Raw genomic sequence first — 24,683 nt, 5'->3', positions numbered from 1 at the left:
TGCGTAAGTGCTAGGTTTTATAATTACAGCTGCATTCAGAATCTAATAAAATTAAGAAAAGACTTGTTTAAGTTCCTATTCTTAGCTTCTTATTCAGATGCTTGTATATTTTACATATCCTATAATATAGACCTATATTCTAAGACTTAGAAACCCTCTTACTGGTTTGTGTCACAGCCAGATTTGTCTTAGTGCCATTATATTTGAAAGAACAGCATTAAGGAAGCCTTTCTTTTCAGTTCCTGATTGTGATTGCTAGCATATCAAATTTATTCCCTTGTAATCCAGATCATTTTCCAGAAGCTTTGAGAACTATATGTAGTAGTTTGTCAGAGAGCTCACAGAAACCCTATACTGACAGACCAAAAAGCCCTTCGACTGTCACTTTATGTCATTAACAATTTCTAAACCCATTACAGATGGGATGGACTGATTAGAACTGAGGAGGGAGGATCTTTTTCCCAGCCAGAAATATCCCCTGAGACTTTTCCTCCATGTGAAGTTTCTAATGATTAATGGGAGAAAAATAGGACCGCCCGCCCCACAGTTGCCACACACTTTATTTAGGAAAGAGGTTATTTTTATTTCATGATCTGCTTGCATTGGATGTCTTTAGAAGTTAAATATTAACTGGATAATTTTTTAAAAGAGCTAGCAAAATAAAAAACAAGCTCTACACTCTAATTGCTCAGTTTTTTCCTTACTTTTCAATATTCGCTTTTTATAGCTCACTGTAATTTGTACAAATAGTGCTAAAAGACTAAAATGTTTATCTTCTACCCCCCACACCTCCCTTCCATTCTGATGTTTTATTTCTGTAAATGAAAGCTACAGCTGGAATATTGTTTTACTACAAATCTCACACCAGCACTGTCGGTTGTGATGTGACACCAGAGATTCTTATCTGTAGGCTGGGTTGGAATTATTAAACATTCTCACATTGTGCAAAGTGTTGAGGATGAACAGCAGTGCAGTGAGGTGCATCCAACACTTCTGTGCTTCCCACCTGATCCTTGAAATATGACTCTTTTAAGAGGCTAATATTTGCGTTATATAGAAGTGACAATATTCAAGCACTAACATGTACTGGAAATATTGCTGGATTCTACATTCCTCTGAGTTCTTTTCTGAAGAAAAAATTTGAGGGGGGAAGGAATAATGCAGATCATTCGAATAAAAAGAAGGAAAAGGTATTATTTCTACCAAAAGTATCTTCAGTGCTTTTATGAGAGGAGAATTTCCAGTTAACCCAAGTGATTAGCTTTCTTTGAGCTGACATAATGTTTTATCACCTTTAAAAATAAGGAACTAAAAAGGGAAGCAAAAATGCATTTCTGAATGGCTAATTTTATTTTTGTTATCTGACAAATATTGTTGTATTCACAGTGTCTTCACTTTCACGATAATTATTAAAATGGAAACACTAACAGGACCACAGATTCAAGACTGTCCTAACCACTCGAATAATAAATCTGCACTGCTTTTATGGACACGTCAACATGAGGTGTAGAAAGGGAGTGACAGTAAACTACTGTTTGTACTATAATTACATACACTTAAAATGCATGAGCTAAAGTTAGCTCACTAGTCTAATTCTACTGAGTAACTGTATACCACATCACATGAATCGGATCTTACAAAGCAAAAGGTCCACAATAATGCAACTGTCATGGACATGGAAGTCTGACAAAACACCTAGATGCTCTCCAAATGCCTGGCACGGGTGAGATGATTTATTTCATTATGTGCTATAATAAGGTTGTTCAGAAAGAGGCTACAGGGGCAAGAGAGACATAGGAATCGATCCAGAACTACCCTAGCTTTCCATATAATACTGCTAGGAAGTAGCTGCCTGAGACAATAACGAAGGCTGGGTAAGAGGAAGAACCTGATCCCAATTACAGTCTGGTTGGGATATGTAATTTTATTGCTGAAAAAACCAAAAGTTTTCTTCAGGGTTTTCTTCTTTTTTTTTTTTTTCTCGTCTGATTTTTTTTTCATTCTCTACTTTTATGGTTTATAAGACCTAGTAATAGAACTACAGAATTACATCACAATACCATCTCTCTCCTCTTACACATTTTCTAGCATTGCTACCTCACCCAAAATATCCAAATAACAACACAGTGCCTTCAAACCTGGATCAGCTGGGAACTGCTAGGAATACAAAGAAAGTAGGTCTAATGCTATACCCAGCATGAGAAATCTTCTATCAGAATTTTTCAGAGAATTTTTCTCTATGTGAGATAAAATCATATATGTAAAATTATATATGTGCAATTATATGTAATGACTATAGTTTCCAAGCCCATAACATTGGTGGAAGTAACAACCTAATAACTAACTAGTTTCAAGCAACTAAAGCCAAACAGGACATTAACTGAAAGGGAAAAAAAATCTTTCTAAATTGTCACGAAGATTAGAAGTCTGCACAAAAATTGTTTGTTCTAAGTTATACCGCAATACAATTTAAAGGAGAATAAATACTAGACATGAAAACTGAGAGTCCAAAACACAGTTTGAAGTTATGTTCTCTGTTTTCTAAGTCAGTCTTGTAAAAACCCAGTCACTTGTTAGTTTTGGCCATACTTTGTTTTTGTTTTTGTTTTTTAATTAATTAATGTTGTCATGGCAATGGGAAATTTTTATTTCTGGAGTGCTGAGCAGCCATGCTCAAGTTTAAATCAGTGGGAAGAGCAGGTGCTCAGCACCTTTGAAATGAAGTTTGGTGGACAATAGAATTTGTAGTCAATGTTTCTGATGATGTTAACCTGAGCTTAGCAAATGCAGATGCTTGTTCCATGTAAAAACTTTTTCCTCATTTAGTGACTTCATTGTCCCCTGAGCTTTACCTTTCTGTATCAGAAATCTCATTCTGATTAATGTTCCTGGGTGGGTGGAAGGGTTCAATTTGTACTTCACACTAGTATCAATACTGCTGTTTGAACATGCTTTTGTTAGCTTAATAGTTTTGTTTTCATAAACAGTTGGTGCCATAATACTACAATTGGTCCTGCTGAATTTGTCCATGTAAATTAGGAATACTTCAAGCATATTGAACAGTGAAGTAAAGGAAAGCTGCAAAAGTAGATTTTCTCAATTAGGTCTTTTCTAACCTTAGGAAAAGTAATGTCTTAAAAATCATTTTTAAAATTATTATACAGTCAAGTTCTGTCTTTTAATTTAACTTCAGAAATATACCTTTCAAAGAGGTATTTATTGTATGTACTCATTAATGTATGTAGAAGAGCTATCAAAGACAACAAAAGGAATATATATGGTAAGTCAGTCTTTTGATATTGTCACAAATCCATGCCTGTTGTTCTGTTACAAACATGTGAGAATGTTTCAAGAAAAATGGTTGAAACTTATAAATTAAAGGTTCTTCAATATTGCATCTGGCTGTAACTTCTAATTAACATTTTAAAGGCTACAGTTTAATTTAAATGAATGGCAGGCCTTTGACTGCACAAGACAGCTCATGAACATGATTACAACAAAGTAATTTCCCTTTGTCAGATACAGACTTTCAGTAATAGTGTTCTCTTAGCTTAATAAAGTTAAGCACCACTTACAATCGGCACTTCATTTTGCTTCTTTCTATTATATAGAATGGTGGTTGTTCAGTTCTCATAGCAGCCATCTGCGTAGGTGTTCATTTGTACTCTCCTGCTGTGTGGGTACTCTGTCTAATTCCCAAGCTTCTAGCTTTATAATAGTTTCACAAAATGCTGTTTGAATTTTTATAAGCTAGTTTTCATTATCATTAGTTGAATGTTCCAAAGCTTTATACTGCCCAATATGGTTCTATTTTGACTTATGTTTGTATGCATTGATAATGTCTCTGTGCTGTAATATTAGTGTTACAATATCCACTGGAAAAACTTGTTGTATAAGTAAGTTGAAATTTATAACGTTATAATTTATTCTATAATCTTCCCTTTCCCCCCAAAATTAAATAAAATTATAGATATATTTCAAAATCATGATATAGTTTTCATTTAAAAGTTTGATTCTTTTTCAATGCAGCTGCAAAATTTGTGCAGGTTAAAGATATCCTAATGGGTAATGCGTAATCTAATAAATTGGAACATTCTGATACTGGTTTGTTACTATCTAAGACCCCTTGTTGCTGCTAGTTCCTGTAGTTCTGCCTCAGACAAAAGGGAAGGATGTGATGGAATGGCATTCTGTCATTTTTTCTGTATTACTTTGCCCTCCTCTCTCAAGTGAATTCAGCCATTATTACCCCTTTGCTTAGAGCCTGTTAGAGCATTCCACAATAGAAGGTCTCCCTTGTGTTCCTCAAACGTGTCTTGCGTTCCCTTGGAGAGGCATATTTGGAAGAGCAATTAAGCATTGTTGTTTGCAGAAGAAAGCAAGACATCTACTCATATTCTATACTTACATGAGGCCCTCCTTCTTAGGATCCCAGAATATTCTAGAAGTATTCATTAAATTTATAACACTAACTGAAGCATATACTTTCCACATGTATATTATAGTTATGGTGTGGATGATTAAACAGAGTCCTGCAAAGGAAAAATGAAAATTACTTGTTAAGTAATTTTTTTAAAAAACCAAGTAACTGGCAGAAATGGAGTGCAGCTATCATGGTTCTTAATACTTCTCTGTAGTTTAAAATCTGTAGGCATTTGGAAGAAGGAATCGTATTTTGCCTTAGTTATTTACCATTGAGGGAATAGTTGTTTTAAAATGTATTACTGTTCAGTATAGCCTTTCAAAACTTTTATTTGAAATACATACAAAATCAAGAAAAATCAGAATTAAATGACTGTTTTCCTCAGTGAACATAGGCTAGAAGTAGCCATCTATCTAATTTAGCTTTCCCACCCCATATTAATGGAGTGATTAAAAATAAGTAATCCCTAAACTGGGGTACAAAATACTTTCTTAAATATTCAGGAAAATATTTTTTTATTTTGGAATTTATATAATTTAATTTATTGATTAAATATTCATCAAATTTTCATATTCTAATGCTTTGAAACAAAAATACATGTAGCTTGAAATTAGTTTTTTAAAATAAAATGACAAAGAATTATGCAATAAGCTCTTAAACACTTGTCAGAAATATTTTGAAACATTGAACTAAATTCTTAGATGTCTTGTCATTTGCCTATCATATCTCAGGCAAACTTTTCCTATTTTGCAGTGCAAGAAACTTGTACTTTCAGTAGATTCATAATATTATCCCTAAAACTGAAGATGGGATTGCTAAGAGCATAGAAAGAGTTCCTTTGTCAGATGGGAAGAATAGATAAGACTGAAGTCTTTTGGAATTTGGGTATGAGTTTCAGTCATGAATGCTACACCTTGGCTGAGGTGTAATAAAAAATTATTTTAGCAATCACTGTGTACAGTGCATCTGAAAACCTAATGGAAACAGAAGAAACACGGTTGTCTGGATGAATCTGAGTGGAAACAATACTCCTTCATCTCTGCTTACTAACTCTCAAGAGTTATTGTTTCACTCTATGACCATAGCATAAATTTTGTTGAGTAGGAATTCCTATATGCCTTGATGCCGCATATCAATTACTGTTAGAGAATGGTGCTTAATTTTTTTCACATTTTCAGAACATTGAAGATGCCTTGCTTTAAAATCCATGCTAGAAATCCCAATCCAATTAGGTCAAGGAGAGTTCTTTTGTTTTTCACTGCAGCCAAAATTTCACTTTCCATTCTTCATTTAAATATCCGAACATCAGGGAATCCTCAAGTTTGTATCTGGCAATAGGAACAATGTAGTTTATTCTGAGATAAGGTGTTCTGTTAAGGTTGGATCTCCAATGGTCTGTTTTTCATGAAGCACAAAGGTTTGTAAGTATTTCTGTAAATCAGCCTGAACGTGTGAGATTTTTTTTGCTCTAGTTCTGGATTCAGTACATGCTCACTAATCTAAAAAGCCCTGCATGAGCCTGAACCTAATTAATTCAATGATCTGCAAACTCCATGAGTCTTATCATGGCAACAGCAACAGATGATGCTTCTTAAATTTACATCCTTTAGAGTGCACTTAATAGGATCAGAGCAGTCACAGAGAAGAATACTCAGTTATGGAAGTTGTTTCTACCAGTAATCGAATTGAGTATGGTTCTTTCCATTTGCAGACACCCGCAGTCAGAAGAAGAATATTTTCTTATTGAGTACTAGATTTGTCCTGAAATGTGTACAAAATGATCATACAAATAAGAAGACCTCAAGGAGAAGGAACTGTAGTTTTACTGCTGTTATGGCTGGGGTTTTGCACAAGACAATTCATGTAAATAGCTCAAGGAAGAATGATGGGCATTTTGAAAATACATGTGGAAATGTATATTACAGCAATCTGAGTGCCTTGAGATAAAGTGAAAAACCCAGGGGTCTTGGTGAGCTATTTTATGGTTCAGCTGAATTTTTATTTCAGTCCTTCTAATTAATTCTTAAGCTTTAGTTCATAATAAGAAAGCAAGTTACGCTCTTTATTTATTTTTTCAGCGTTAGCTGAAAAGGACTAGGACTGCATCCAAATCTTTAAAGTACCAATGAACCAAATATACTTTTTTATCTTAGAATCTACTCACAAAAAGTGCAGATGGCACCACCAATAAATGACTGTCATGGACCAAGATCTTTTCTATGCAAATGACTAATGCATCACTACGATTCTGTCAGAGCAACAGAAAGAGGCTGCCAAAAAAAAATCATATCATGATCAGTGAGTGTTTCTGATTGTTCACTGTTTGTAGCACATATGGATCCTCTGAAATACAGAACACCTACCTAAAAGAAATACTCAAATCATTATGCATCATGAACTTTTGCATGTGTTTAGAATGTTTTAAGGAAACTATTTGGTCTACAATAAACAGACATATTTTCCCAGTGTCATTACAGCAATAGCTGTGTTAAAAAAAGAAACAAAAAAACCCACCAAAACAAAACAAAAAAATAAACAACACATTAGAATCTATGCTTTAATTTAAAAAGGAATAATCAGGACAGTTTGAAACTGAGCTGTCTTAAGCCTTTCTCATAGGCTTCTTGAAACGTATCTATAGTGTGAAATGTAGCTATGTAATAAACATTTGAGGAACAGGAAGGAGGAAGGAGATAATTATTCTACTTATAAAACTTTTTATTGTATTGACTGTGGAACATAGCTGACTTCTAACAGTCTTGTGTCCAGTGTGAGAGATGACTAGACCCCAATATCTATACAGCGATTAAAAATATATCATTTTCCATAAACGCCAAATGTTTAATAGAAACTTATAAGGTATCAAAACCTGTATACACAACAAACCAACTCAATGGGAAATAAATGCACAGAATTTTTGAAAGGTGACAAAAATAAAATAGAGAAAATCTAGTTCTACTGAAAACCACTGACAAATTTGGAAGAAGAGGCTCAATGCAAAGATCAGTTAAAATTAGAGTATTTCTTGAACACTCCTTTAAAATGGAAATACATGTTTAAATCAATTCTTTCTATGAGTCCCTATGGCACTGTGAGAAGAGCATGGCATCGTTCCTCTCAAACTGGCATGGTTTCAAAATAGATGGGTTTGACTGGGGAATGAGCTCAGAGACTCTCAGTCACCATTAAAACTCTATTGCAAAGATTATACTCTAGAAAACAATTTAGGAAAAAAAGTAGATGTTTGCTTTTTCCAGAAGCAGCAAGGATTCAGGACTTAAGAGGGAAGCATCTACTGCTGGGAGAATTCACATGCCTCAGTAGTTCGGATAAGTTTCCTGCATGTCAGATCTCCTGTGTAACAAAGACCATTTCCCTGTTAATCATGTTATAGTTTGAGACATCTGAAGATATCTGTCATTCAAGATTTTGCAGTTAGGCAGGTCTCCAGGATGGAAGAGATTTTAAAGCTAGATGAGACGCCTACAATCATTTTGTCTGAAATAACCTATTCGGATTATTGCATACTCTTCAAAAATTTATCCCATCTTTATTTAATTTAAAGTTATAAAGAAGTGCTTTGTTCCAGTTGTGTTGTCACATCCAGTGTGGAATTTATGTCTTGTCTAGTTCTTCATTTTTCATACACTGAATCAGGTTGGATTTTGTTTTGTTAGAGTAACAAATCACCTATTTTTTTTCATTTTACATATTCCTATACTCTTAACAAATCCCTTTTTAATCTGCTTTTGGATAAATAAACCAGATATAGCAGCTTACATCTGGATGGAGAATGCTTCTGTATCTCAACCTGCTGCCTGAATTTTTTCCTTCAATAAATTTATAAAAACCCCCTGCAAATAGTGTTCCACTCATGCCTTCATTATTGCCATGTAATGAAATTGTCTTCTTATTCATCTCACCTAATATTACTCAATGTAAGGGTATGTATCTATTCTGAGCTGGTCAGGGTTCCCTCTGTAATTAAAGGAGAAGGAAAAGCAATTCTACAATGTCAATCATCCTATTTTAAGACGGATGACTCACCCTCTGAAATATTTGTATCTCTCTCTTAACTACACAGGGAGCCTAGAGTGCTGGTTAGATTAGATTTCTACCTTTCAGGCAGCTACAATAGGTGAAAAGATTCCCAAGTATATGGTGAGTTATTTCCATTCCTTCACATGAGACTTGATTTGATTAAATGAATTAAATCCTATAGGTAAAACAGATGGGAAAAAGCCTGCTTTGAAAATCTTTTTGAGACTTCAGCTCTAACCACTTTGCAGTTTCAGAACTTTAGTTGTGCATACTCCCACCAATTTGTATTTAGGAAGCTGGGGCATTTTACTCAGGAACACACGCTTGCAGGTATACAGTTTTGTGAGCCTATTTCTTCAAGGAGTTATGCAAAATAATTGTTCAAAGCCTTAACAATATAGATGTAGCTATTAATTTTTTCATAGCTTAGTTTGTCATCAGGAAAACAGTGATAATGTTTCTCGTTTGTTGCATTTGCTTGCTAACTGTATTCTTTCACTTAGTTTGCAATCTATTTTGAACTAGGGTCATGTCTCTGCTCTGTTTCTGTGGCACCTGAAGGTTGTGGTCTATAGACAACATTATAATGCAAATAATTACTGTTTATATTCGTTGACTATTTAGACTTTGACATCCATTCTTTACAACATCTAATGCAACAGAACTCTGATCTCTTTTGATACTTCCAAGTTTGCTGTAGTACAAATAAAAATGGCATGAAGGAGTTTTCTTTAGAGGCTTAAAGATGATTAAGTACCTGCATCAACAGTGCTGCCATGTGACCTGCTCACCCAAATCTGTTAGTGGTGGTCCTCTTCACATAAAAGTGTGGGGGGTATGTTTCTTTCTATGATTATAATTGTTTGGGTGCATGGATATCAGCTTCTTAGAGTGCATTAGCAAAACATCTAAAATTATGCTCTGGCCCTGAGCTGCACTCAAACACTTGAATCAGCCATGTCCCCTTTCACCAGATTTCGGTGGTAGATCTGCACCTATACATTTTTAATTTGTACATATCAATCTGAACACTTTCTTGTGGAATAGATTTTGGTCTTTGTGGAACAAAAATCAGAAAAATAGGTTTTGCTCTTCGAGTCCTGGTAACCAGGTTTAATTGTCCAAGTTACCTAGTAATCAAGGGTGGGATCAGAATGGATCTGTAAGTGTTCGTGGCATTGTGACAGACCAAAAGAAGAAAAAAAAAAAAAGTAAAACCAAAACATTCCTAGTGTAACCAGTGCTGAATGCTTTAATTTCTTAAAAATTAGTCTGGAAAAATTCCCAGATCATACATCTGTCATGCTAATTTACAGAGGCTGAAGTCTAAGGGAGAAGCACTGAAGATGATCATTCTTCCTCTCCCCTTCCTCTGTTCAGCATGATTACTCCCTCCCCCAAATGTTTGCTGACTACCTGGCAAGTTTAAGCATGAACACCTGTATTCTAGCTAGAGTTTTCTGTATGCTGGTAGGTGCCATTGTTAGTCCATCTGTTCAATATTTTTCTTATGCATTGTCTAACATCTCATGGGCTGGTATTTGTAGTTGGAGTCTGTGACAAAGAAGGAACAGGAGACAACATATTTGTTCCCCACCACCACCTTGGTTATTCCACTTAAAGTATCTGCTATAGTTTGGTTTATTTTTTATTTCTGTCAAAATGCAGCTGTGGTACTATAAATGACAAGTCATCCTCAGTCATCTTGAAATCACCAGGGTTCAGCTCTGATCTCATTTTCACAGGTTCTATGTCAAATATGAACTGTTCCTGATTGCCTCCAGTTTCTGTGGCCAGAATCAGACACATAGTTTTAGATGTATATAGATCCTCCTAGTTCACAGAAACTGCTGGAAAGTTTTTTTTTCTTTTCACCAATATCCAATCTGGTTGGTGACAATTTAGTATAAAAAGACCTATTCATTTTTCAGTTTGCAGATTTGTTTTGGTTTTAAACATGAATTTGTCTTTATAAAAGCTGTGGTAGTTATTGAGATAGATGTAGTAAGTGTCATGATGCTACAAAAATGTTCTAACTTCTACTACAAAATATACTAATGTTCCGTCTTAACACTAAATTAATTGCATTGCATTGACTGACACTTAAATTGGATTTTTGTGTCATTCAGTTGTCAGTCTAGTTCATCAGACACAGAAGTATCTAAAATGAGGATGTGTGAGAAGTTTAGATGTTCAATAGTCAACTTAATCTTCTGATTTTAATCATTCATAATCCAGTTCTTAAGAAGGCTTAAACTGCTCAGAACAATTCTTCTTTTTCTTATATTATTACAATTTCTTATAATATTATGATAACACGAGTTGCAAAACTAATGTGAGCCAAAGAGCTTTACTTCTAAAACAGTGAGTTGTGTTAGACTCAGAGCTTCAAATTTGACCAACTCAGTAAGCTTTGTAGCATTGTCTGGATAATGCTAGAACAGAAGGATATTTTTTTCAATTTAATTGAGTTGCTTAGAAAACTACACTCTCTTTTTTTATAAGGCACCTTTGGACAAATCTGGAGACATACCCAGTTCTGATGTCTCTGGTTCAAGAGCTGCAGCTTTAAAGGGGACAAGCTGGCCTCTGTAGAATGATTTGAGGAAATGAAATTATTTTCAAGTGTCTATGCTTCCTATATAAGCAATATGTATATATCTATAAATACATATATAAACCCCACACACTGCGTGCTGCCAACAGTCACTATGAATGAAATGCAGTGAGAACAAGCAGAGAAAGCCTGGTTGCTGTCTTATGGTTAACCATTTTGTTACACCCATTTTTTTTAAATTCACAGATGTACACTTTCTCTTTCATGATGAATTCCCTTTAGTGGCACACATTAAAAGAATTTAGATATTTAATTCCAAAGCTGTATTCCTGAAATTCCTGTTCAAATCTCATATAGTAAAGGTATTTGTATTGCAGAGGTGCTACAATCTGACCATAAATTTCCTTTGTACCTGCAGCTCCGTTTTATAAACTGGAGCCTACACCATACTTAATAAGATCAATGAGCTTGTTACTTATGCATCTGCTCTGAGAGATTTAAACCAGTGAAACATGTCTAAAGCTGACATACTGGGATGAGATTCACACAAATCTCACTGGTGCTACGCTTTCACCAAATGGTTGTAGGCCTCACTATAGAAATGGAGCACCTGAGCTTACTTTCACAATACTTTCAATCAATCCTTCTGTTTGGAGAAACTGCCACATTAATAAGTGTAATTAAATGAAAGCTGACATCAGTGAGAGAATTTCCATTTGTATCAAAAGATTCTGAGTGAGTCACTGGATAGAGAGCAATTTTAGATGCCATTTCAGCCTGGTCAACACTTCAGCTTACCTTTCATTTACTAAGAATTTCTACCTGTAAAATAACAGTGTAGTGAAGCTTTAGGGGTGTACTTTAGCAGCTCTAAAAATGTTGGAAAAACCCTAGCACCAACAATCTGCTGGCATTAAAAAAACACACTCCAGACGGGGCCATTACTATTTTAATGTTGCTTTATAGGTATTTTAAAAGAACATGTAGCCACAGCAAAAACTTACATAAATAATAATACAAAAGATCCATGTTTTCATTACCAATAGAATGAGTGAACGGATGTTTGCAATGTTCTGCTTTGTATCTAACTTTACTTGGCAACAGAGGCAATATTTATAGTAAAGTCTATCACCGCTTATTAATGTTATACATTAGACTATTTTGCTATTTCAAAAAATGTTAAAATATGCTGAAACATTTTCAAATAAGACAAGTAAAATAATCTAACAATTTATTAATTGTATTTCATTGTTTATATAGTAAAGCATGATGAACCACTGAATGAAGCAATGTAAATATATTCATTTGATCTATCCTAATTGTTGTAAGCATTTATGAAGCCTTAATGAAGCCTCAGGGGAACAATTTCCCACCTTGTTTATTTAAAAATTGCCAAAAAAAGTTCTAAACCACAATTTTCAAGTAATTTATATAAAAGCAGAGGAGTAAGCAATTCATTTGTGATATACATATTATTGCATTCCTGATTATGAAATATCCTTCTTATGAGGAAATTTCTGTTTGATGCATTTTACAAATGCTTGGAGATACAATGTTGCTTGCTTTTAAATATATAGTAGGAAAATATGTTATTTATTAGATTTCAAATATTGAACTGACAATTTAATTTTCCTTGAAGTGACTACACTAAGCAAAGTAATTGTATAGACTAATAATTTACTCAAGCCAGAAGTTTTAAAACAGCTGAGTATATTTCCTCATAATCAACTGTGGAGTTTAAATGTAGAATGGTTATACACTAGCAGTGAATTTTCACAGGAAAAATGTTAGGGTTCAGTTCTGAGATGTCTTATATAAAAAGTTGAAACAGTTCTATTTCAAGGAGTTATTCTTCTATTTTTTCATTAAGGAATTGACAGTTTTCCTGACATTAGCTGCACACAAAGTAGCTAATGGGTATTTCCACTAGACAACAACTGTAAAGTTCAGATTTGCAAAATAAACAAGGTTCATAAGTACTGCAGATTGCAGGGAAGCCCCAGATCCTTCAGTCCATCACTTTCATTTGGAGGTTTGATTTGTATTCTCTACGGAATCCACTCAGGCTTGACAGGGAATAACCAACCTTATAACCCAGCAGGATTTTCTTTTTCTTTTACAAGCTTCCTAAAGCTCCATTTTGCTACAAGGACATTCAGGTCATTTGTGAAGATAAAAGTCTAGTTGTTGATGAAAGGGATGCAGGTTTTTGCAGGTGGAGTAGAGGTGGAAAAAACAGAAGAAGGGTTATCTGCTTTGGAGGAGGTGCTTGGACAGACTGATATATTACGGGTGCTATGCAAACTTTAAAATGCCATCACTTAGTCCCACCCTGGAAAACAGCTACCTATAACTCTTATTGGGAAGTTTCATATTATGTCTTCATGTTTTCAAGATTAAATCTGTTCATTTTTGTCTCCTGTTTGAAAAGTCAGAATTGTAAATTCTGCTTTTGAAATCAAAGTCTGGTAGCAGCATGCATAGCAATAGAAAATAAAGATACTACCCCTAAGATACACATTCAGAGTTTGCAAGGACATCTGCCTTATGGATCCCTATGAAGATACAAATCTTCTTTGAGAAATAGGACGTTAGTAAACAATTTTGCTGATGAAGTGCAAGCTGGAACAGAATTCAACTTCTTTTTCTGTGGCTACATGTTCTCTTCAGTGCTGACAACAGGAAAAAATAGTAGAAACTTGTATTACAAAATAAGCAGAGCTGACTGAGAACACAAGCAAAGATTCATTTGCCTTTCATTTACCCTTTTGCTACTATTTTAGTTTAACTAGTCTGCTATAACTTGTCTTGTACCAGTGCACCTGATAATCAGACAATTACTATTTTAATTTAGTAAATAATTGGTGACTTTAAAAATCTCATATAAGGCTTTATAAATCCCTCACTTCTTAATAAAAATATTTCTAAAGATCTGAAGGAAATACAAATACGTTTGAATTAATAATTTAAAATACCTTTTAATCTTCTTTGTTGCTGTTCTTGTAATGATTTTTTCCAGGCTAAACTGGCTTGAATTTATTGGTTAAACTTTGTTCTTTATAAATTCTTTGTAATTTGTAATGTAACCAGAATGTGGTATTGTAATTGGATATGGTATTTCTTATTGCTAGAAGAGAAAATGCACAATTTAATTGTGTAAATTAAAGATTGCCCTACATATATTTATTCAAGTTCTTAATTTTTACATTATTTCTTAGAAAAGTGACTAACTTAGTGATTATCTTTTAGTCTGGATTTGAGTGAAGTTAATTTTGTACAAAAATTTGAAAACTGTTCAATGCAAAAATTAGAAAGGTAAAATTTGTTGCTTAAGCAAAACTATTAGCTGTGTTGGATAAATAAGAAAACTATTCAGGAAAGCATCATTTGTGTGTAAACAAACAGCCTCCTAGTAAAAGCTAAGTAAGCAAAGTAGTCACCATTGTGTTCCCCGACAGTCTCCTATCATAGGCAATTGCTTACTTCTTGCCTTGAGAATTTTCTGAACTGGTTTATTTAACAAAATAAGAATTATTCATGGTTAGTGAAATTAATTGAGAGCTTTTCTTTAAAGATTTTAGAATACATAGATCTCAGCCTTTCATAAATTTCTTTACCTCTCAATTTCTCATCTTGAGTGAATTAGATATTGAAGAAAACTGAACTGCATCATTCCGCTTTGTAATCATAGAAGAAGCCGGCTTGTTACTTCAATAAACTATAGATTCAGGTGCCTATTCAGTTTTCTACCATCCAATGGTTTATCTTTTATTAAAATGTTGGCGGCTAATTTATACCTAATTGAATAATCTTATTTAAATTATTTTCATACAAGAAACAGGGATCTTGGGCTATAGATTTTGTGACTATGCAGATAATAAAGAATAGAAGAGTAATGTAAAAGTTGTTTGTGCCAGGTCTGGTTCTACAAAGAGAGTCTGCATGCTTATAAAGTCAGATTATCTTTGTTTTTATATGTCTTGGTTTAACCACGACATTATATTATTTGAATGCTGTATAAAAATTAGTTTATATTCAAAGTTCTTAGCCATGTGCTGAGCTGCAACTTTCTCTGAGATGCTGAATGTTCCCTTGATGAGTTTTAAACCATAATGACATTTAAGAAAGCTGAGATATTGCAACTCTCAAAAAGATTAAAATAAATCTTTTGTTTTGGTCAAGAACCTAAGCATAGACAGCACGTGCCAGAATGGAATGTCTCTTCTTTTGTACTTAGCTCCTTTCGCCTAGTAGTGAAAGCATGTGCATTTAGAGCTCAGCTTCTTGTGAAATCCATACTAACTGCATGTCTGATGGGCTCCAGAGATTCTCCAATAACATTTGCTGGGGCGGTTGAGGATGGAAACTAATGAGAAATAGTAAGAGTTATAGACATAAATGCAGCACTTTTCTTTGCAGGTGACTAGTGAATACTCTTCAACATTTGGTTTCAATTGATTTTATTTTGATCCATCTGGAAAACACCTAAATACTCTTGCTTTCATTCAAAAATTAGTAACAGTTGAAAATCCTCAATCTCTCTAAATCAGTTTTTAATGTGAAAAATCATCCTTATCAAACAAGACCAACTAATGCTTAGAAACTTAATTACCAAACAAGTGCCCCTAGCTAGCCTAACAATATCTCCCCGAACATTTCAAAGAATGGAATCTGCTTCCCGTGAAGCAGAACCTTATGAGTTCTCTATCTGTTCTTTAATGGGTTTTGTTTGTTTGATCATAGTTCTTCATGCCACCTTCTGATTTCTATTGTTATTTGCACAGGCATATTTACGTGTGCTTTCATTTCTGGTATCTCTGCACAGAAAATGAAGCAAAGCCAATTAGATGCATGAAACATACTGTCATTTTCCAAAGTAGATCAGCATGGATCAGCAGTATGTGCTCGGAAAAGTTCTGCTGTCCTTATCGTACTAAAGGGCAGGTCTTTTCTCATCTCGGTAGAAACTTGACTGAGCTACCACATTTCTAACCATGATAATTACTTACTCTGAGTCTCTCAGGTAAACTTTGGGCCTGAGAGGTAGGCCCAGACTCATTCCATCTAACATGAGGTTATGCGATGTAGGAAAGTAATAACCCGAACTGTCTAATGCTAAAGGGAGAGACAAGTACCCCCAGGTCTGGTCAGCTCACTGAAAACTGCATTACCATAACTGCAAGACCATAGTTGCATGCTGAAGCCAGGCAAATTCAGACTCAAGATAAAGGACCCATTATTTTTTAGATATAATTATTTAAATAATTAGAATAAGTAACTACTGGAACAATTTGCTCAGGATAGCAGTGGGTTTTGCAGTGCAGTGGATTATTTGGAGCATTTTCATACACATGCTTGGATATTTTTGAGAGAGACTTTTGGTTCAAATACGTAGATTCAGAGAAAGCAGCTAGTATCTACATTAAAGTTCAGAGAAGAGGACCATGGTGGTCCCTTTCTGCCTTATATTTCTTTCTAAAAGGATCAAATTACTCTGACTTTATTTATCACTCTACCAAGTTTTGTTTCACCTGGAAATTTTATTGAGGTGATATATTACTTAAATATCTCTGATGAAAAGATCGGGGACTTGTTCCAGTCCCCAGGGAAGCACACTAGAAATGCTCCATTTGACAATTATTTTCCATTGACGTCCATTTTTTGAATCTGTCAGCTGGCCAGTTCGTTAATGTCTAACCAAATCTGGAGTCTCTTATGTTTATACAATTACTGCTAACAATGAAACTTGAAATCGCATCAAAAAATAAAATTACTTTTATCTGAAAACATGTATTTTCTGTAGACTCATGCTGACTGGAATTATTATATCTTAATTCTTTGACAACTGAATTTGCTATGAACTTTTTCACCAGCTTTCTTTATATTAAAATGTTAGTGGTCTATTATAGTCTGGGTTGCTTCACTTCTCCTTCTTGCCACACTGTTGTAACAGTCCTACAGTTCCTGAATTTCCATTCTGTCAAAAGTAACCTTTAGTAAGAGGCTATGTGCTCAGATGATGGAAATCACTTGTATATACTGATAAACAAATACTATCCCTTGAAGGTTTTTGCTTGTGTGAATTTCTAACACAGCAGACTAGAAATACTCCATCATTGCTTTATGAAAAAAATGTCAGCTAGTTTCTTTCCAAACATTAGAAATATTAATTTAAATATTTTCTGTGGTCTTACTATTTTAATCAGCAATATCTAGTAGTATGTTTGTAGTATTACTATAGTTTATTTTTTTACTAGTATTTGTTTAATCCTCATATTGAAGGAAGCCATATTGGGTATGGAATCTTCCATACCTTCAGCTGCTTTCATACATTTTTTCACCTTTTGACTTATAATTTACATTAATTGCATTTACTTCCATTTATTTTCCATTTGCTTTCTTATTGATAATTCATAAACCAACATAGATTTGTCAGCACAAATAATAAATATTAGCCAAAGTTATTTTCCTTCAAGTCAGCCTCCCTCATAATTTATCCCAGCTTTGTGGAATAAGCCTGAATACATATATACGTTATTAATCGAAACTGTTGTCTGTGGATGGTGTCTAATATAAAGCGACATCTTTAGAGACCTTTTTCTAATCCATCTGGACATCTGTGATTATAACATTCCAGTCATGTAGACTGCCCACCAGCTCTTGGTAATCCCAATTTAACCAAATTCACTTTCTTTAGTGTCACCAAGATTCACAACATAAGAATGCTTTATGAACATATTTGACAGAGAATAACTTACAATCATCTCCCAGAAAAAAGTAACAGTGCTATATAAAGGGACTCAGTCCTTTCACATATAATTTGGTGTGAGATAGTCTGTAAACTTCTAGAGAAGAGACAAATCTTTAGCAAACACCTCAGCTTTGGTCTGTTTTTGAAAATCATGACAGAAATATTGTAACTGCTGTCCATGCAGCTGTGTAAGTACAAAGAAAACTGTGATGACCATTCATTTTACGTGTAGGCTTTGCACTATTCTGTGACAAAAATTTTGGAATACTCAATGTTACTAACAGTAATCAGCAAAATAAAGGAGACTACCACTTTACATTTAAAATCCCTTTATTTAGTAGCAAGAAGCACCTCAATTAACAGTGGAAAGTCTTAAACATTACCCTTTTTTTATGGGAAGTGCAGATATATAGGTGATTTACATTGAAAATAGAGACAATTTAATGTGTTTAAGTTTTAGTAATATTCTCCTGTCACCATAGGCTGGAAATTGCTGTAGTGAGGTGTAGTTCCCCAGCTTTAGACTGGGACTTCTAGGGCTTGAATCTGATATGGTAGGGTATTTTGCACTTGCTGGTACAAAAGACTGTAGTTAGTACTTGTGTGTTTCCCTCTTTTTTGGTTAATTAAGCTGAGTACACTTTTAACATGGCTTAGTATGCACATAATTGCTTTGAAATAAATAAGACCATATTACTCTATCTGTAACAACCGTGGTTCTGTTTTTGTTTTAAAAAATCTACTAGGTAAGGATAAAGTATGTACAAAATGCAACAAATCAGAATGGTAGCATTTTTTATACACTCTATAGGAATATGACATCTCCACAAGCAACAAGGCAGGAAATAATCAGACCTGTTCATTTTTACTGGACCTTTTATCTTTAAAAGAAGTGAAACCAGGCTGGCTTCCCAATTGCTTGGCCCAGTCAAGAATAAGTTGTCTTAAACAGAAAACAGATGAATCTTTATAGAGAAGGCAGTGCTTAAGATATATAAGCAAACAGAACACCCAGTACCACCAGAGTTCATGTTCTGTTTTAAAGAAAACAACATTGTGTTTATGTAGGGCTTCTTATCCTTGGGTACAAAATGAGTGTCTTTAATGGGAAACATTAGGATACAAAGAGTTTAAGTGTCTTGTTCATTGTTATACATCCCAGCAAGAGTGGGTTTGCAGCTCATGTCTACATGAAGCATTGAAGACAGTGAGATAAATTCTGAGCAGGACATTCTGTCTTATGGAAACTATTTGTTTAAATGCAACCAATAAGAAAGATTTTTACGTATATCCACAGGTTTTAATTTACTGCAATGCAATGTAAAGAAAAAAATAATAATCTTGAAGTTTTTCTTCTGCTTTTAAACGTAAACTGAATCAAAAGAACTGGAAAAATACAATTTGTTTTGGCAACATGGTGGCAAGACAATCCAGACCATCCAGGTGAAACCTGTAGGAACCGGATACCCTTAATGATGAGTTTAGGACTGGCATTTGATTTCAAATTGCTTTTAAGGAAATTGTTCCATTGCTTCAATAATAAGAGATAAAAAAATCCAATGTTATGGCAAATGGGAAGAGAATATTAGCTTTATTTTTAAGTCCAGTTACATGTGATCTCAGAGTTTAATATCCTATCTTTTCACCAGCAACAAATAACATTTGCCATTGACTACATATTAGTTCATGGAATTCTTTCTTGACATGAGGAAACAAGAAGAGAGGACTAATTATTATTTCAGTATAGCAAAGAGACAGACCCAGTTGGCAATCCCATTGCTATTTCTCCAAAACTCCATTGCTAGAGTATTGCATGTGGGAAAAAAAATAGTTTATAGCTCTATTTACTACATTATCCTATGTTTTATCATAACCAAGTATAACTGCAATAATATATTTACAATTAATACAGCATATTAGGTACAAACTCTATATAGTGTCTGAAGAGAATACGTACCTTAAATTAGAGAGAATGTTAAATTAGAGAGAATGTTAAATTATATCTACATCATGATAAGAAAAACCTTATCTTTAGCAAATATATCTTATAAGCTCACAAATATGTATTTTTTGAAAAAGATGGAGCAATCTAAAATGTAGAAACAACATATTGGACAAGATTATAAAAAGAAATAACTATACACAACTCTAAGATGTGAAAATAAGATAAGAAAAAGGTTATTTGAGTACAAATTCAAATGCTAGTCTTAAAATTGATAAGGAAAATTACTATTTATCCTTATTACTAAAGAACTAAGTTATCCAATTTTATTTGTTCTTCTCCACATTAGATCATTTGGCTTTCTTTTGTAATTTCTCACTTAAACACTGTAAACTCAGAAAGCGCTAAACTAATATTCTTTATGTAGTGTTACACATGCCATAAGACAATATTATTTTACCATGTCAAAGATGTTTGCACCATTTGGAGCACATCTATCATCAAAACTCAATTAAATAGTGCCTTTCTATCTTCAGTTAAAACAAACTGTTTACTTATATTTGCTCAGTGTTTACTTCACAAGAGGTAGAGGACCCAAATACAACAGTAAAATAGGTGTCTTGGGATATAGCACGGGTCAAAAAATTTAACCCAAGGAAGAAGGTCTAATCTTTTCGTTGCAAGAGAAGACTTTTTTTCCTTTGCCAAGTAAAAGGCAGCATTATAATGTTATTCATACCTCACGTGGTGTCCTAACAATTCCTCTATTCAAGCTGAAAGGGCTATATTCCCTTTGTTGCAAAGTATTAAATTTGTCCCTTGAGATTAGTGTGTAGGCAGTTTTAAAGGATGAAACAGGATTAGATAAGGTTTCTTACCAAGAAAGAGTTCTGAAACTGCTGCAAAAACCTCTTGTGTTACATGCGCTGAAGAAACATCCTTTGTTTTAACACTTTGAATCACAAGTCAAATTTTTTAAATTATTAGTTGACAAAATGTTTCTTTACAAGGTTTTATGAAAGGCAAATAAAGTACAAATGGGGGAAAATTATAATTGCTTTAATTGTATTTGAATTTTTTTATATGAAATTTCCCTGCCATTTGTAATTTGAAATATATTCCTAAAGGTTGGTATAAAAAATTATAGTAATTCTACTTATTTTCTAAAATATTCAGTACATTTCTTCATTTCTTGCTGTGATTTAGAGAAAAAAATATTGTACCTTTATAACTTATGAACTGAGCCAAACAATTTTAGCCTAAAAAGCATCAAACCCCAAATGTCAAGGCGAGTCCTAAAAAAGAGTCAGTAGTTCAGCTGTGTTCCGCTCACTTGTATATAATTAATACCGTTGTGTACCACATGAAGACTTTCATGAATTTGATTACTGCATATTCAGTGAGCACAGTTTAAGCATTTCTACTTCTTTAAAAAAATCTACTTATGAGGAATGAAACCATTCCTAATTAGTATCAAGGGGATTATTTGCATATGTATATTAAAAAGTAGGACAGGTTAAATGGACTATATGTTGCTTTTACCTAATGAGTTGACAAGAAAAGGCAGTTCCTTTTCTTTATCCCCCAAATTTCCACAAGCCACGTGGCCTTTGACCCCAGCCTTCCTCAAATCCCTGTTCTTGATTAGCTTTTCTGCAAGGAAGACTAGACAAATTCCTTTTGGTAGCCATCAATGGTCTTCCTCTAGTCATCAGAAAAAGTTGCTGAAGAATGATAAAGTCCCATCCAAGACTGACGCACGCCGTACTACATGTATAATAACCTTGCTGGCTTACAACTGTAGGGATGTAGGGATGCTGACTATGAGATCCTCATCCTTCCTGCTTGTCCCACTCTACAGTTCTTTTCCATTCATGTAGTCTACTACATTCATCCTGAATACAATGTTTGTATTCAGAAACGCTATGGAAAGAGTATCAAGACTATTCTCAGTGTCACTGTAGAGTTCACTTGAAGGGTGGACTGTAAGATCCACAGCAATTCGCATTTCCTCTGTATCAAAATATCTCTTACCCTCAGCCATGAACTGGAGTACATCATTCCTGAATCTGAATGCCTGGCATGACCAAATGAATTTTTATAGCTTCATGGGTACAATTGCTTAAAAAATGTTAATATGTATAGGATCTCAAAGAGCTATTCTGACATTGTGATATGACTATTTAATCTGTTCCTTTTCCCCTTTTAAATGATAATTAAAAAAATAACTCCAGCAGATTGACATAAAAAGAACAACTATCACCTGCAATTAGAAGTTTTTCTGCACCTACACAAGAGAAGATGGTATATTGCAGCCAGCTCTAAGTCTGCTGTTAAAATATATTTTTCACAATATGTACCAAATAAAAGTTAAACTATAAATATTAATGAAGATTGGAGAGGAAAAGAAAAGATGTTCTGTTTCTTAGTGTTCCATGCATTCAACAAAATCAGCATACTTTAAAATGAGTTGGATGACTTGTCCCTTTTTCCTTTAAGTTAGACACAGCAAGATGTGACTCCTTCCCACACAAGGCTACTAGATCATAAAAATGTACATCATTAATGAAGTTAAGTGGCACTAGGTTTGTAATTTTCAAGGCACACATAAAAATGGTATGCTGTTATAATTCATGGACCATTATAATAGATATATTACCTTAATGTAATGCTCTGAAATGACTATCTTCATTTTCTATAGCTGGAAGAAAGCTCACTTAAAAAAAAAAAAGTCACCTAAGAATGTTTCCAAGTATATAACTCAGGAACTTTTCTCTGCCTATCACTGAGATGACATAACATCATTAAAAGTGAATGTCCAATGTGCTCAAAAGCATTGTATGGCCATATGCTAAAATGTAAGGGAATAGGATTTTATTAAACTGATATAATATATTTTAACATTATAGTCTCTATGCATTTCAGCCGACCACTGCAGCCACATCTAAGTGAGAGGATTTCTGAGCCTATGTGCAGCCTTGTATAGTTTTGTGGAAGTTTTGAGGTATGATGTGAAACATATTACAAGTTTTATCACAAAGCATTTTTCAATGAGTATTTCCTCAGAACATTTAGCCCCAAATTGATAAACACTGCAATGGTGGCAGGAATTGTGGGATAAGTGGCAGCTGTATTGAAGACTCCGGCCCAAACTGACGTGGTCTGCATCATTTGTAATACTATGATCAGTAAATATATTCCTCTGGCACTGGCAGTGTTTGGATTTCAAGGTGAATCAGTCCCTCAGACTAATTCCCTCTCTATCCTCTGGGAGTTTTAATTATAGCTACAGGAGTATTTTTTGATGCCTCATCTCAGTTCTCCAAAATGAGGCAGGAAATGGTGTGTTAATAGGAAAAAAATGCCCTAAATACACTCTTCTTCCCATTGCAAATGCTGATAGAACAAAACAAAGTTAGTTGATATTCACGCTATAAATGTCTGTGCTACTGTCATACAGTGCAGTATGTGAACAAAATAATAAAGAATGATCTGTCAACAAGCTGCTCTCTTAAGTTGGTAATTATTTTGAATGACATCGTATCACATCTAAAATAAATTTAAACAGTATCAGCAAAGTACAAATACAACAATATCACACAGCTAAGATTAACAGCAATAGCTCTCATTCTAGTCAATACTTTTTGTAATATTTAGTTATTGTTTGGAAGAAAACCACTACCACACAACAGTTTTCACATTAAATATAGACAAATAGTTTAAATTAAACATATGATATTCCATCATTTTACACAGGAAGTCATATTTATATATTTAGGCATTTAATTTCTTGAATTACAGGACACAATGGAAGTAAAGATATTCCTATATTTTCAAGTTCTCTTTTGATTGGTAAGGGACAGTGGAGGCCCATCTGTTTTGCAGCAAAGAAAGCCCCAAACCATCTGTGTAGAACCACATGCCAGCTAAAACACAGAGATATGCACAGTTTTTTGTTATGAAAAATTTTGCAGTATTTTTTTCCTGTATTAGTGTGAATAAATTAGCAACAACTAAATTAAAGAAATCTTCTGAGAACATATTAACTTTCTAGTGCACACTGGAAAATGTATCCATTTAGAAGTCATGAAACATTCATTGGCAGAATTTGTTCTTTCTTTTTTTTTTTTTTTGTTATTAAGGCAGAGAAATCTTTATGTGTTTAATATAAGCATTTTTATTAACATGGTAATCAAAGTTAATTTACCTGAATTTTAGTATTTGTTTGTGGGATTTTCTTCAGAGAAAAACCCACATAATTACAACCATGCTTATATATTGGCCTAATAACAGCATTTAAAAACTTGGGTCCATATGTTTCCTTTCTATCTTAAAAAAAAAGCCAGAAGAGAGGAAACTCACCCATAAATGACTACAGCTTTGGCTAACCTGCAGGTTTATGTCATCTACCATTGAAATGGGTTTAAAAAGAAAAATTGTATGTGGAGAATAGTCTCTGAAATGAATAAACAGTGACAATTGTGCAGATTTCTGTCCCTCACTTGCCCTCACACAAGCACTGTGTTCTGTGTGCAGCAGAGGTAGCGCTGTGAGCTCATTGACAGTTCATTAATGTTCAATATTTTCTTGACATCAGAGCAATCTTAGCCAAGTGGGCAGTAGTGGTCCTGAGAACTTCTGAAAGTCCTTGAAATAACTGGAAAAAACCAAGCAAAATGCACAAATAAACAGTCCCCTGTTGTTTCTGGGTATGTTAGCGGCCATACGCTGGCAAAGTAGCAGCCAGTTCTCAATTGTTTTCAGAGCCTAAATAAAATATTTTTTAAATATAAGAATAAAATTATGATTTTGCAAAATGATCGGGCTGCTTCTATATAAAGGTTCGCTTACCAGTTTTGAACACTGGGGAACTAAAAGATGGTCCCTGGTTTTTAACCAGAACATCTTTCAACTGAAGAGAGTTGAGCTATTCTAGTCTAGAACACACAGTTTGATCAGCACAGAGCTT

General features: G+C 34.1%; 1 long non-coding RNA gene across 2 annotated transcripts in view; it reads left to right on the top strand.

Moving 5' to 3' along the window:
• Positions 1-1,602: 1,602 nt before the first annotated feature.
• The window catches only part of LOC142032449 (uncharacterized), a 37,665-nt gene continuing 14,584 nt past the window's right edge, over positions 1,603-24,683 (top strand). The window contains exon 1 of one of the 2 annotated variants that reach the window (XR_012650828.1): positions 1,603-1,723. This is a non-coding gene — a long non-coding RNA (uncharacterized LOC142032449). Of the gene's footprint in view, positions 1,724-8,526; positions 8,585-24,683 lie in introns of those variants that run through there. The other variant, XR_012650829.1, reaches the window with a different exon arrangement.

The sequence above is a fragment of the Buteo buteo genome, chromosome 6 (genome assembly GCF_964188355.1).
Source record: "Buteo buteo chromosome 6, bButBut1.hap1.1, whole genome shotgun sequence".
Lineage (NCBI taxonomy): Eukaryota > Metazoa > Chordata > Aves > Accipitriformes > Accipitridae > Buteo > Buteo buteo.
Note: the sequence above shows the minus strand (reverse complement) of the source record. Positions and strands in the feature narration are given on the sequence as shown.